Raw genomic sequence first — 14,145 nt, 5'->3', positions numbered from 1 at the left:
CACAAAAATTCAGAGTTCAAAGTCAGCCTAGGCAATATATGGAGACCCTGTCTCAAAACAAAAAGTATAAGAATGGCTAAGGCTGTAGCTCAGTGCTAAGGAACTTTATAGAATGTGTGTGAGTTCGATTCCTAGTACTGAGTCGGATAGGGAAGCAGAGGGAAAAAAAAAAATCCTAGTTAGGTGTGGTGGCATAAAACTGCAGCCCCAGAGACACAAGCTTAAGCAAGACAATTGTTTGAGCCTTCCTCCCTCCCAGGAGCTCTGGGCATCGCGAGCGCCTGTGCAAAACATACACATGAACTGGTCATAGTGGCATACACCTGTAATCCCAGGCCCGGAAGACTTAGCAGTTCAAGAATACCTGGGCTACATATCAAATTCCAGGCCAGGTTGGGCTACATGCTAAGACCATGTCTCATACTCCTTTCCCCTACTCCCCCCTCTTCCTCTCTCTGCCTCTCTGTCTCTGTCTCTCTCATACACACACACACACACACACACACACACACACACACACACACACAGAGTGAAAACAGACTTTCTCTCAGCTTTTGAGGGAGAGAAAGCAGGTTCCTGGAAACCTTGGCTGTTCCTCCTGCCTTCCTTGCACCATGTTGAACAGACCAGAGACTTGAGCTAAAGGCTGGAGAAGGAATGACTGAACCACTCTTGCTCACTCCCCATGGAGGACCATGTGACTTGACACTCACCCACCCTCACCCCCTATTCCTATGTGTAGGGAACTTCCGAGTCCCAACCTCGACACATACAGACTATGATCGTACTTTTGTGCATCACAGGATCGAAGTTATCAAGTTTCCACAAGCACTCAAGCTAACAGGCAGAGAACTCAGTCTATCCCAGCCCCGCAGGCCATCTGAGAAAGGGAAGGGACCCTGCTATTGGACAACTCATTCACTTTCTCAGGAAGCTCTCACAGAGGCCTCGAATTATCCACCTAAACATGAATGAGGAAGTAGTATTCTGAGAGGCCTGCCCAGCAGCGGTAGGAGGGCTTCCTGGGACTTACGTGAGTGAGCTTGGGGGAAGGGTGCCCAAATTTAGGGGCAATGAGGTCTGAGTAGTGGGCCGGAGAGGGCACACTGCCAGCTCTGGCTGGCCCAGAGCCAAGAAGTCTGACTGAACTTGGGCCAGCCCTGTTGGCCCACAGACTCAGTAAGCTAACTGCTCCAGCACCCCGGCCTCTTTGTTTGCGCTTCCCTCCAGTCCCCCGGTAGTGCTCAGGAATGCGCTTTGAAGGTTCCAGCATGTTTCCCAGTGCTGAGGGAAGAAACCCAGAGCAAAGGCCGGGCCCAGGCCAGGTGGCTTGAAGGAGGGCACCTGTGATCACACTGAAACAGCCCAAGGGGCAAGTGGAATCTAGGGGACACCGGGGGAGTGTGCCCAGGGAGAGGGGTGTATTTGAGCCAGTTCAAATTCTCTGCTGGGAGACTCCCCTCCTAATTCGAAACCTTGGAGATTCCCAACTTTGTTTTGTTAAGGGAGTCAGTATTCCCTTATCAAGTTCCAGAAAGAGAGAGAGGGAGAGGAGAGAGGGAGAGAGGGAGAGTTGGGGGTTGGTGAGCGCTTAAGCTGCTCTTTTCTGTTGGTCTGGGGCTACAGTGCAGGCTAGTCCTGACTTGAAAAGCTGCCTTCTGGATTTGCATCAAAATCTCTAGCCTACCCCCCCTCCAGGGGAAATAAAGTCAGGCAGGCTTTCCAAGGAAGGGGAAGTGAAGGGTCCATGTGACCTCTGCCACCATCTAGACTGAACAATCTGGAAGGCCCTGGAGCTTGGCGCCAGCGGAGTTCAGTTCAGGTTGGAGGTAAAGGGGTCCCTTGCCCAGACTGCCTGTGGCCTTACCTCCCTTCTGGAATTCAGCTGTAGGCTAAGAGTAAAAGTGGAGCTCTCTGAGATGTTGACTTCCTTCTCCTCATTCAGAAGCTCACCCACTGTCTGCCTTTGTTATCCAGCACACAAAAGGAAGGAGTCTCCCCTGCTGGGTCATTTAAGGATTCTAGCTCCTGCGGCCCCAGATGCCCAACATATTGCTTTGCATACAGCAAGTGCTTAATAATGGCTAAACTATCAGGCCAGGAAGAACACCTTTCTCTAAGGAGAAGTCCCTTTAGTCCTCTAACTCTGTTTACACGTGCTCAGTACTTGGGTTCTGGTCTTCCTTTTGTCACATTGGCCCAGTGTTTTCGCCCTCAGAATCAGTTTCCTCCACTGACTTAACCAGGGCTCAAAGCCCCAAGGCCTTTCCAGATCTACCATCACTTTTGTTTGCAGGCTGTCTCTTTACCCCCATTCTGATCATTTGGATCCCGCCTAGCGGGGCCCAGGCTTGGGGCTGCACATTCCCCTGCTCCTCCGTGCCTGGTGTAACTTTACCATCCGCTCTTTGACACATCTGTTCCTTTCTGTCTCCACAGCCATTTATACAGTTCCAGCTCCTGAGTACACAGGCCTGTAGCACATGAGCAATGACTCCAAAGCCACAAGGGCGCTTGGGTCATTTTTTTTTTCTGCAGCCAGCATTGTCTAGAGAGCTGACAAACCTCCCTCTTGCTTCCAGATGACACAGGCCTGGCTTAGGGACGTGTGGTCTCTGGATTTCCCCCTTCATTCCCGTTTCTCCTGGTTTTCATGTTGGCATTGAAGCTCGGCTTAGAGTAAACAAAGTGATCAGAGGGGTCCCTTTCTTCCCACTCTCGGAAAAGTCACTTTCCCTGCTTAAGTAATGACTGCCTTCTCCTCCCAGCTTCCTCTCAGCCTACGTGTATTTAGTGCAAGCTGCCCTGGGTAGAGTTTAATTAGGTACCAACTCACCCAGGGGCAAAAACCAAGGACCCCTCTCAGGCTGAACAAATGGGACCCAGGCCTGATGTAGGAGCCTGTAGCCAGCCTCCTCTGGTTGGTAAGTGATTGGCGGCCAGCAGGTAGAGGGCTGTCCATTCTCAGCTAATGATTGCCTTAGGCACCAAGTGATGGAAAATCCAGGCAGGCTGGCAAGCTGCAGGGCTCAGCCAGGGACAATTGTATGGACCAGTTTAACATGGCTGCAGGGAGGGACGGCAGAAGGAATGCAGTGTGTGTGTGTGTGTGTGTGTGTGTGTGTGTGTGTGTGTGTGTGTGTGTGTGTGTCTCTCTAGCCTCCCTGCTACCTTTCCTTAGCTTATGCTCTTTCCTTCCATTTTTCTCTTCTGTTTCTAGCCCACGCGAGTTGAAATTAGAAAGGTCTTTGAATTCATTTATTTGTTTTAATAAAGACAGCATTTTAAGCAGCATATTTGCAGCAATTGAGTGTTAAACTAAACACCAAGCCAGCTAAATGTGTTAGGGGGAAATGAAAAGTCAGTTTACAAGAAACATATAATTAACACGTTCTTTGACTTTCTCTAAGCCTTTGTCTGGCGCAGGACAAGACAGAAGAGCCATAATCAACTTTAATAAAATGAAAGATCGTATCCAGGCAAAAGGGGGACAAAAAAGTTTCGAGTGGGAAACAAAGGCTGAAGAAGGGATTTGGGGCATTGGAATAAATATGCTTAAAAATACATCTTTTGTTTCTTTACGCTTAGTCCACAGCCATTTTCTCCTTCCCAATAGGAAGGCTCTAGTTTGGACTGTACCTGTGAACAGCCACAGAAACACAGACCCGAGGGGAGGGGAGGGGAGGGGAGGGGAGGGGAGGGGAGGGGAGGGGAGGGAGGGGAGGGGAGGGGAGGTGGGACTGTACCTGTGAACAGCCACAGAAGCACAGTCCTGGAGGGGGAGGGGAGGTGGAACCAGGCAGCGCAGGAAATGCATGGGAGTTTCAGGAGGCTGATAAATCCAGGCTAATGGAAATTACTATTGCACAACACGGGAGTCTTCACGTGGCCCGACTTCCAATAAACTGTTCCCCTCCTCACCCCTTGGAGAAAGTGAAATAAGACATTAGACTTTCAATAATCTCATATGGTGATGATCAATCAAAACCCAGAGGAGAAGGCCAATTTATAGAAATTGTATCTGCTTCACTGGGCGGCTGGAACCAGGGAGCTGAAAAGAACACTGTGGTCGCCTTTGATGTGTGAAGTTGCTCCCAAATGACAAACGCCAAAAAGCCTGTACACATGGGGTCTTTTCAAAGAGAGAGGGTGCTCCACAGAGGCCTGTCTTGGGCCGCTCACTGTGGGGACCTGCCTGAAGGGAAGCACATGGGTAGGCCACATCAGAGCTACTTATTTCTGTTATCTGTTGGTTATTTGAAGTTGGAGTTACCATCCTTCTTATTTGTTTTTATCGCCACTGAAGTTTATTTACTGAATTAACTTTTAATGGACCCTCGACTTTGTTCTTCAGAGTTAGCTTCTAATACTTGGGCCTTTTTAGCCTGGCCCCCTCCAGGCTTTGTGATCAGCTTGCCTTTGTGACCCTCGGGCCCCCATCCCCTCCACCCCAATCCTGGAGGTGAAGAGCTCAGCCTCTGTTAACTCCTTGACTGCTGGTGTCTTTTTTGTGTAGCTACTAATCACCTCCTTTTGATCACTGCCAAGTTCTCAGGTTGAAGGAAGAAAAAAAGACCTCTTGACCATTCTGACTGGCTTTCCACATGAGCTTGAAAATGTCGACAAATTTGAAACATCTGCCGGGCTGCTTTGGTCTGATTGCTAAAATATGCCGACCTCAAGCCCCCTCCCCCCGCCCTTTTTAATCTGTTTCATATTCACAAATTAAGCATTTAGTCTGGGTAATAAATCAGGGCGGTTTACGAGGCTCACACGACACAAACAAGCGAGAAGGGCGCAACACAAGCCCTTGGAAGTGGAGCTGCCAGAGTCGGGAACTCCACGCACTGGAACGTCTAGGGCAGCCCTGGCGCGCCCCGAAAAGCCTCCCTCACCCACTCTTTGGCGGGTCGGGGAGCCGAGCAAGGTCTAGGGTACAGATGAACAGCCCTAGCCTAGGCCCACACTCCTGGAACCTTCCGCGACGAGCTGGTGTACCTGGCCTGCCCCAGCTCTATGCAACTCGGCGCCCTTGCCCTGCCAGGAAGCTGCTGCTGGCAAAGGCGACCACCTCACCCCCCACACACAACACCCTGTGGTGGGCCCATTAAGTCTCTCCCGACGAGAAGGCCGGGTTCCCCTCCCCCACCCTCTCCTATCCGGCTGGGCTTAGCCTTAAAGATTGCAAGCCTACACTAACCAAGGAAGCAAAAGAGTCCCTCCATGCCCACACGTGACTGCCACCAAGCCTGGGCATTAACCTCTCTGGGCCCTGACCTTTCCCCGCTCCCTCCTCCCGGGTTTCGAACCTAAGTAGCTACAAAGCTACTTTCAGATTCAAATGCGAAACGGATGGCGCCTTTTGAGTGGATCGAGGCTTTATAGAGGAGTTGGGAAGAGGACCAAAGACACAAACGGGACCCGTTCCCGCGGCAGAAACCTCAGCCCCGGCTTTAGTGGCCACGCAAACTCAGGGGGCTCTTATTTATGCGTTTCCCGCCCTCCCCGAATCAACCTTGAGAAGTGGACCTGGACCAGAGGCTTCGGGTCAGTCCCAGCCCGAGACCTTGAGAGACCTCCCTCGGAGTGACTCTGGGGTCACCTCAACTGGGCCTTTTGTCGCCCAGCTATATACTCAAGTTCCCTAACGACTGGTGTTCTTGATGCTATCATGGGACGCGGCGGGGCGGGAAACCGGGGATCCTGGCTATACAGCCCACCCCGAACCTAGGGAGAGGGTATAGGAACAATTCCCCCAACCCGCAACACAGCACAAACGTCGCCCTTCCTCTTTCCCTAGCACACATTCCAACTGCGAAAGCCATTACCGCCGGCGCGCGAGAGACTTTTAAAATATTTACAGCCCGCTCTCCGCACGGTAGCCTGATCCATCTTGTGGGCGCGGAGGCGGGGCGCTCAGGCGGGGGAACGGAGCCCGGGTGGGGGGCGCTAGCTGCTTCTCCCCTCCCGCGGCCCCCGGGCCCCCTCGGTACTCCCACTTCGTAACCCCGGGCTGGAGGGGCGACCCGAGCCTGTGCGCAGCGCCCCCGGGGGCCCTGGCCCGGCCGGAGAGGGCGGGGGACAGAGTCCCCGGGAGAAGGGAGGGCGGGGAGGCTGATTTAGAGGTTCTCACCGGGAAGCGAGCAAGGCACAGACCTGAGAGCCGCCGCGCGGTGAAATCCGAGGAGCTCTCTTGGCGAGGAGGGGCTGTCAGAGGCCATTTATCTCTCGCCAGAGTGGAGGCTCGGCTCCCACACCGCCCGCGAGTAACAATGGCAGCGAGCAGCAGCTCTGCACGCGCTTCAGTGCATGAATGGATTGCGGAAGATGCCTGCGCTCCGCTCCGCTCCGCTCCCGCGGCTCCTCCAGCGCCCCTCCCTACCCGCCGCCCCCGCCCCCGCCCCCGCCCCGCCGCCTCCCTCTGCCCCCATGGGCGCCTAGCGTCTCGGGGTTCGCAAGTTGGGCCTTACGGCGTGGTCCTTCTCACTCAACCCGCGCCTCCACCACCACCACCCCCCCCGCTCCCCCTAAACCGTTCCCAGGGCCTTGGCACCTCGCCATCGATTGTCATTAGGGGCTGAAACTTGACACTAGCCTTCCCAGCCTCCCCGACGCAGACACCCCCGCCGGCTCGCTCCCTCTCTCCCGGCCCTGGCAGCTCGCGGCAAGTTTACTTTCAAGGAGTTGGACCGTGTTTCCGCCGCAGAGGCCGACCGCATGCGGGCCGGGGGAAGGGGGGGTGTGGGGAGGAGGGAGTCGGGGTTCCGAAGGGTGTCACCTGCCCTGAGGCTTAGGGTGTTCCCAGGTGTTCGTTGGCTTTCAGCCCAGTCACCACTCCCAGCCCGCTGATCCACAACGGGTCCTTGCATTTGGCACGTGCGCATGCACTCTGGGTACTCGGACCCCAGCCCATATGTCCCGCCAACTTTCCGATAGGCAGCAGAACAGTGTGCCCATATTCTTCACGGCGACTAACAGTCTCCGGAGTGTTGGGAGAGGGCCACATACAGCAAGGTCAGCCGCAGAAGTGTGCCCCTTCCACTCTGCATAGGAGATCTAATAAAAGCCCCCTCGCCAGTTTCGGCCTGGGTTGGAACGAAGCAAACCCTTAGCCCTCCAGGGCTCCTGTCTCGTAGTCCTGCGAACAGTTTCTAAAGACTGGGGAACCCTCTAGAAGTGGGCACACACAGCAACCCTAAGGCAGTGCCCAGTAGCCCGCAGAAAGAGGCCAGGTTTTGGGAAGCCAGCCACACGTGCGCAAAGGCGCACTCGGGGAGGCAGAGCGCGACCTGTGGACCCAGGAGACTGGTGAGGACAGGCGAGAAGCTGGCAGTGAGACAAAGCCAGAGGAGAACGCCAGGAAGGCTCAGCCGCAGACCCGGAAACACAGGCGGCAGCAGCCGCCCGAGCCCAGCGCGGAGGCGTGCGCAGCCAGGCCCTGCCTGGCACATCTCCATTCATGTGCCTAGTGACGAACGCGCACCCCTACTCTAGGAGGGCCCTGCTGCTAGAAATGGTTTCTGTCGGCCCGGGGTGGATCAGGTGTATTTGGGACTTCCCAGCAGAGGAGGGGACCTAGGGCGGTCTTCATGGGTCCAGGCCCCTCTGGAGTCCACCTTCCTCTGGGCTTGGGACAAAGGTAGCAGGTTAATAATGGTAGTTGAGCACTTTCTCTCAGAGGTGGAGCAAGGTCTCAGGAGTGCCACTGGGCTTTCCTAAGGCGGTACCATTAGGGCACACTACCCACTTTGACTTTTCAGCAATTAGGAACCAAGCTGGGCTTCCCTCAACCCTACTAGCCTTGTAATACAATTTGGTAGGGGTAGGTACCACGGCTCTCTGGCCACAGCCATCATGCTGGGCCAATCAGTGCCTAGCAGCCTCTGCTTGCCTCCTGCTGCCACTGGCTCTGCTGGGCTGCCAATGGCTGCAAAACAGCCCCTCCCCCTCCAGTGAAGCTGAGGACTTTCCCACCGCTGTTGGCTTGGCGACATAGACACTCCCTGAACCCACACACGGAAATACACACATGGTCCTTCTGGCCCTTCCTGTCTTCCTGTGGCTATCCTCTCAAAAGCTGTCTAGCCCAGTGGAGTAATAGATGGCTGTCATGGCGTCTGGGTGGCCAAGTGGAGGCCGCTGAGGAGTGGAGGGCAAAGCCTTTAAAGAGGAATGGGCTTTTCTGTCTGAGAAAGAAGACATCTAAGAGTCACCGCCTGAAGGACTGGGGAAGCAGAAAGGGAAGGCCAGTGTACCAGTCCCTCGGCCTCCCTCCCTGGGGACAGCAGTTGACAAAAGTCTTTTCCCTGAATAGTATCTCCTTTGCACCAGCGGTTCCATCCAGCTATAGGGCAGCCAGAGCAGACAGCATTACACATGGTGGCAGAGGAGGAAAGCTGCCCCAGATGGTAAGAGAGGTGAGTAGATAGATACTAAAGCTACGGAGTTCAGCTGGCGGAGAAGGCCCAGAGTTTCCTGCTGAAGTTGACTTTCCTGCTCAGTAGTCCTGTGTGGGTGTCTGAGTGTGTAGAGGGAAGGCTGACTACTGGCCAGGAACAGACATCCAGTTAGGGAAGTCCCGGAAGGAAGGACAGGGCTCCACACCTCTTCCTCTGGCCAAACCTCATACAGCAGTTCCAGCTCTTTCCATTGAACCATGGGGTAGGCCCCCACCCTACTGCCTTGGGCAAACACTATAAAGTACCTCCCTATCCCTTCAGCAGGAGGTCTCCAGGCAGCCTTGGGAGGCCTAGATTTGCTCAGCCTTCCCTCTGTCTGCCATCCCTGCCCACCCCCAGCCTTGGCTGCAAGATGCCTTTGCATCCAACTGTGGTTTCTGGGCAATAAAACAACTATTAAAGTCACAGGCACGGTTGGTGATTTGCATCGCATCCTCTCATGCATGGATTCAATATTTAATACACAATATTGAATACGGATATTAAAAATCAATAGCTAGAGACCCCTGGGGAGGTGTCACAGTGCGATTCTGCTTCAGGACTACAACCAGCTCCTCTATTAGACAGGAAGAGCAAGTTCAGCCAAGCTAAGGAAGGCACCAAGGGAAGCGAGGAGTCAGGGCCGCCTCTCGGCTTCCTGATATGCTTAAGGGTACCGTTCCTAAACTGAGCGAAAGCAAAGCCAACTAAATGGTGTGCCTGTGGCTTTCCTAGCTGCAGGGTGGACAGAGGAGGGACAGTACGGGGTTTCTGTGCAGGCTGCCGGCCAGGGGCATGGGGCTGTTTCATTGCTGTTTGTACTTTCCTTTGGTTCAGGTCTGAGTCTTGCACGCAGGCTCTCAACTTTTCCCATCACGATGGCTCCTTCCCTGGGCCTCAAGACATCCATCACCACAGGCCCCATGGGGAGCTCTTGGCACAAGCTTTCAGGGAGCTGAAGCAAAACTTCCAATGGCTCAGGGTAGTCTTTGTATGATTAAAAAAAAAAAAAAAAAAAAAAAAAAAAACCCGCACAGGCATGCCTAAGGTGCAGGGTCTTCCGAGGCACCACCACCACCACCCTTAGGCCTGTTGGTGGCCAGGGGGTTGAGGGCGAGCGACAGAGGGAAGGGGCCAAGACAGCACTTGTGCTCCAGAGCCAAGATCATCTGTTAAACAGACAGGAGACAGCAAGCTCCTGGGACGCATAATTATCTTTTCAGGCCTGGGAAGGAACACCAATTATTCTCTGCCTTATCAAAACATAGAAATATGCTTTATCCTAAAAAAAGAACTAGGCATTTACAGACTGAGTGGGTAGAAGTGAAGGGGAATAAACGTTTTTCAGGTACCCCCACCCCCACCCCTGAATGGCAGAGGAACTGACAATAAGAGACAATAAACTTAAATTAACTGATTGGAGGGGTCTCGATAATTTAGATAGGAACAAAAAGAAAATCCTAAGTGAACTTGACCTACTGAAGTACCATCCTACACATTAAGTTAGTGATACCAACTCTGTGAATTTCCTTTTCCTCATAGTTTAAACCAATATGGAATGTGTGAGAAATCTTGGAAAGATACCTCAGGAAAGCTCCACAGTAGTCGTCTGGGGGAAAAGTCAGAAGTGAAGAGCAGAGGTGTTGAAATGGCAGTTAAGAAGCCCACGGCCTCAGTCTTTGTTCCCTAACAGTTGTGGAGAGCCATCAAAGCCAGGATGGGAACAGACACCCTTCTCCGAGCCCAAACAGGAAAAGCAGCTGCTCTCTGCTGTGGATGGTCCTCTGATGGTGGTTCACTCACCAGCCCCCTCGGAGCTCGTCTGTGTATATGCATGTACTTCCTGGCTGGGCTTCCTACTCTTACACCATTGGACCCTGGGCCTGTGAAATCCACTAGCAATGATTCCATGGGCATGTTGGATAAAAAGCAACAGAGCTGTCGTGCCATCGTCCGCAAGCGCTGCCTGGATCTATCCAACTGTTTTCTTGTTCCACTCTGCCACAGGGCCAAACTCTGGCCCTCTTACAGGCCGCTACACTTTACAGGCTGCACGCGCAGTTTGCATCCAGGACAGATGTGTAACTAGGGCAAGCAATGGCGGGCGGAGGAGGCTGGGGGGAGGGGAAGCACCACAAGCTGGAAGCTGCCCCAAGCTTGGGGAAATTGCACCTCCAGAACCCAGAGAGTGATCGTTTTCCTTAGACCTGTCTGGTACTTCAACTCAGAGTGCAAGCAGCTTCGTGGCATTTCGGTGGCCTAGACCCAAAAATGTGGGCAGCCTCTGCCAGGACGGACTTGCATACAAAGTCCCAAACTGTGGTTGGTGTAGACAAGGGTAGGTAGGGGACCGGGTAGCAGATCGGAAATTATTTTCCTGCCTTCACCACCCCCACCCTTTTGTAATGTTTTCCTGTTAGGAACCGAAGCTAGTGGAGTTGTTCTTGGAGGCCCTCTAGACTGCCACTACTTCCTGGTCCAAGGCCGTGAGAATACAGGCTTTCTGCCAGGAGGTCCCTGGTTTAGTACCAAGAGCCTCGAATCCTGGCGGGAATCCTCGCTCTTCCACCAAGACTCTACTCTCCCCACCCCCCACCCCCCACACACACCCCAGAAAGTACTCCCAAAACTGCTGAGGTGAATGCGGACCCAGAGGCCAGGGTCAGTGGAGGGACTGTCCCCATCACCAACAAGTTGCTGGCCAAGATAACAGCTGTGGGAGGGGGAAGGGAGCCGCAGGCAGCCACGACTGAACGGTTGCGATCTAGAAAATTCAACAAGAGGCCGCCACAGTGGCGGCGGCTCCAATTAGCTGAGCCAACAGGGAAGGCAGAGAGCGAGGCAGCGGCCCTGCCGATCGTGCCCGGGGCGAGCAGGCGGGAGGGGGCGCGGGGCCTCGGAGCTGCCCGGGCGGCCCTCGCACGGCCCCTCCCGTGGGCTCACGGAGCGCGCCTGGTGTTTACATACTGTCCTTCCGACACGGGATCAAGTTTCAGGCCGCGCTGGAGGCGCCTGGGGCCGGCCACAGGCCGGGGAGAAGGGAAGAGCTGGAGCGGGATCTAAGGCCGCGCTGCACGCTGAGAAGGCCGGGCCGAGCGAGGCCACAGCTAGTGTAGCCCTCCCTCCTGGCTCGGGGTGAGAAGTCTACCGTGTAGGGTGACAAAGGCAGGTGGAGCTGCGGAGCGCTGTCCAGAGGGAGAAGCACCTCTGGGTCGCGAGTGAAGTCCAGAGCACACCCGAGTCTGATCGGAACCCTTTGAGTCCCCTTTGTGAGCTCTTCACTCCTCCTACCAAATGCTTGGATAGACTACGCGATCCAGGCTATTGTTGGGGGCAAAAGGTCTGTGGACCGCAAAAACCCAAGATTGGAAGCGACCTCTGGCTTTTCCTGGCGCACCTTGGCCCCAGTGCTGCGGAAGCGGAGTGCCCGGGGGGGCTGGCAGCCCGAGGGTGCCCCGCGCTGTCAAGTGTGGGCAAGTGAGCTCCAGCTGCAGACACACCGTAAACAGCCGCATGCGCACCCTCCTAGCCTGGGGTGGGAACTTCACCCAAACACCCAGTGTCCTCTCCCAGGCGAGGTTTCTGTGGCAGAGACTGAGGAAAGAAAGCCCTCACCACCACCCCCCACCCCGCGCGCCGCCACCTGGATCCCGAAGTGAGTGTTCTGAACCTGCAGGGGCGCCAGGTGCTGCTGGGAGGGGAGAGTCAGCCTGTCCCCCTCCCCGCTGAATACTTGCTTTGTTCCCGAAAACAGGGGAAGCATTAGGCTGCGGCCCCCAGGGAAACACAAAACTTCTTTTTTGAATCTCGGAAAGGGAGGTTGACTGCATTTCGAAGTTCCCGAGATCGACCAAGGAAGGGAAACGCCGAGGGCGGGAGGAGACCAGGAGACTTCAGAGAGAGGCCAACTGACAACGTGGGAGGAAAGCAGCTCAGGGTGACCCGGCCGGCCGGAGTCTCGGGAACTCAACTCAGCGTGACGGTGCGTCGCGAGTTCCAGCGAACAGCCAGCTAGGCCAAGTGGTCCTTGCCCAGCCAACGGCTGCGCCAGCTTCCTGCCCTGCCCAGGACCGCAGAGCAGTAAGGCACGCCACCTCTGGCTGGCTTGGTATCGCAAGAGGATGAGGGTGTACAAATAAACCCCGAATCTCTGCACAGTGCACACACACCCCCACCATCGTCCGCAACACAGTGGACCCGGGCCAGTTGGTGGGTCATCCGCTTCAGGCTTTCAAGCTGGGGTGAAAGGCAAAGGCCCACTGAGCTAGCCAGCGATTACAGTCGAGTCAATCTGAGATATCTTAGGTCTCATTCGTTGACTGCCTGTCCCTTCAGCTCCCACCCCGTCTCCGCCTAGCTGAGGGTACCACCAGGTTGGTGCTATTAGTCTGTATAACAAGCAAAAGGACCAGGGAAGGCAAATTTGCTATCGTTCCCGACTGCCACCTCTCACTTAACCTTCCCCACATTCAAGGAAGGGGAGGGCACCTAGACTCTGTCCCGTTCCCCGTGGGACGCCCCCCTCCCTCTCGGGAGCTCAGACTGCGAACGAGGGTTTTCCCCCTTCCCCGTGGGCTTGCAAGGTTTCTAACTTCCTCTAAACCTCCCTCCTCGCTCCGAAAAGCCCCGAGGAGAGGAGCAGAGAGGAAGCAAGCCGCTAGTGTGCTAAATGAAGACCATGTGTGAGGATGGCGGCATCAGAGCCGGGAAGGGGGTGGTGGAGGCCAGCGGCCCAGGGATCCAGGTCGAGGCAGACAGGATGGGCTTTGGGGACTCAAAGCCTCAGCGAAGTACTGCTAGGCTGGCCGCGTGGCTGGCCACGGTGACGGAGGGAGGGAAAGAGGGAAGGAGGGAGGGAGGGAGGGGGAGGGAGAGAGAGTGTATGTGTGTGTGTGTGCGTGTGTGTGTGTGTGTGTGTGTGTGCGCGCGCGTGTGTGTGTGCGTGCGCAGGATCTGCCGCGCCGCGGGGGGCGGGGGCGGGGACGCAGCCCTGACTTCCTGGGCCGCAGCTGCGACCCAGGGCGCAAGAGCAGATCTTGCTCCGCGGCGGCGGTGGCTCGGGCCCGCCACGCTCGCAGCTGAGAATCAACAAAGAGAGGCGGCAGGAGAGCGGGGGAGGGGCGTGGCCGAGCGTTCGCTGGCTGCTGTGGAATAATAAAAAATAATTAATAATGATAATAAGAGAAAAATCCGCCGGCTTTCTTGGCACTGGGTTTTCGTGTGGCTGCAGCGAGAAGCGCGCTGTCCTTGACGCGGCCTCTCCCGTCTGGTCTGACTCCCCCCTCCCCCTCCCTCGCCCCCTCCCCTTCCTGGGAACCGGGAAGAGAAAGGTCTGCAGCTGACAAATATTATCCATTCTCCCCATCGATCGCGGAGTGTACAGATGTGAGCGCTTGATGTGCCCGCGGAGCGGCGGATCCTCCCTGCTCGCTCGCTCTCGCCCAGGCTCCGCTCGCCGCCCCCCTCCTCCCCCTTTGTTCTCCTCCCCTTTCCCTCTCTTTAAATAGATTTCAGGGCGCTGCCTGTTGGAGAGCAGCTGGCGATCTCTCCAGAGAGAGAGAAAGAGAGAGAGAGAGAGCCCGAGGTGCCCTGTCACCAGCCTCCCCTCCCCCCCTGCCCTACCCGCTGCGAGCCCACCTCCCCTTTTTCCAGTTTTCAAAACAGAAAATACCAAGAACACCCACGTCCACTGCATCGCGAACCTCGG

General features: G+C 55.4%; 1 protein-coding gene across 2 annotated transcripts in view; it reads right to left on the bottom strand.

The window, feature by feature from the left end:
* The window catches only part of Bcor (BCL6 corepressor), a 120,901-nt gene that overhangs the window by 83,496 nt on the left and 23,260 nt on the right, over positions 1-14,145 (bottom strand). The window contains exon 1 of one of the 2 annotated variants that reach the window (XM_028875933.2): positions 6,157-6,300. The exons of the other annotated variant lie outside the window; for it this stretch is intronic. The gene's annotated coding sequence lies outside the window, so the exon portion shown is untranslated. Of the gene's footprint in view, positions 1-6,156; positions 6,301-14,145 lie in introns of those variants that run through there. 2 annotated transcript variants of the gene reach the window in all.

The sequence above is a fragment of the Peromyscus leucopus genome, chromosome X, assembly GCF_004664715.2.
Source record: "Peromyscus leucopus breed LL Stock chromosome X, UCI_PerLeu_2.1, whole genome shotgun sequence".
NCBI lineage: Eukaryota > Metazoa > Chordata > Mammalia > Rodentia > Cricetidae > Peromyscus > Peromyscus leucopus.
Note: the sequence above shows the minus strand (reverse complement) of the source record. Positions and strands in the feature narration are given on the sequence as shown.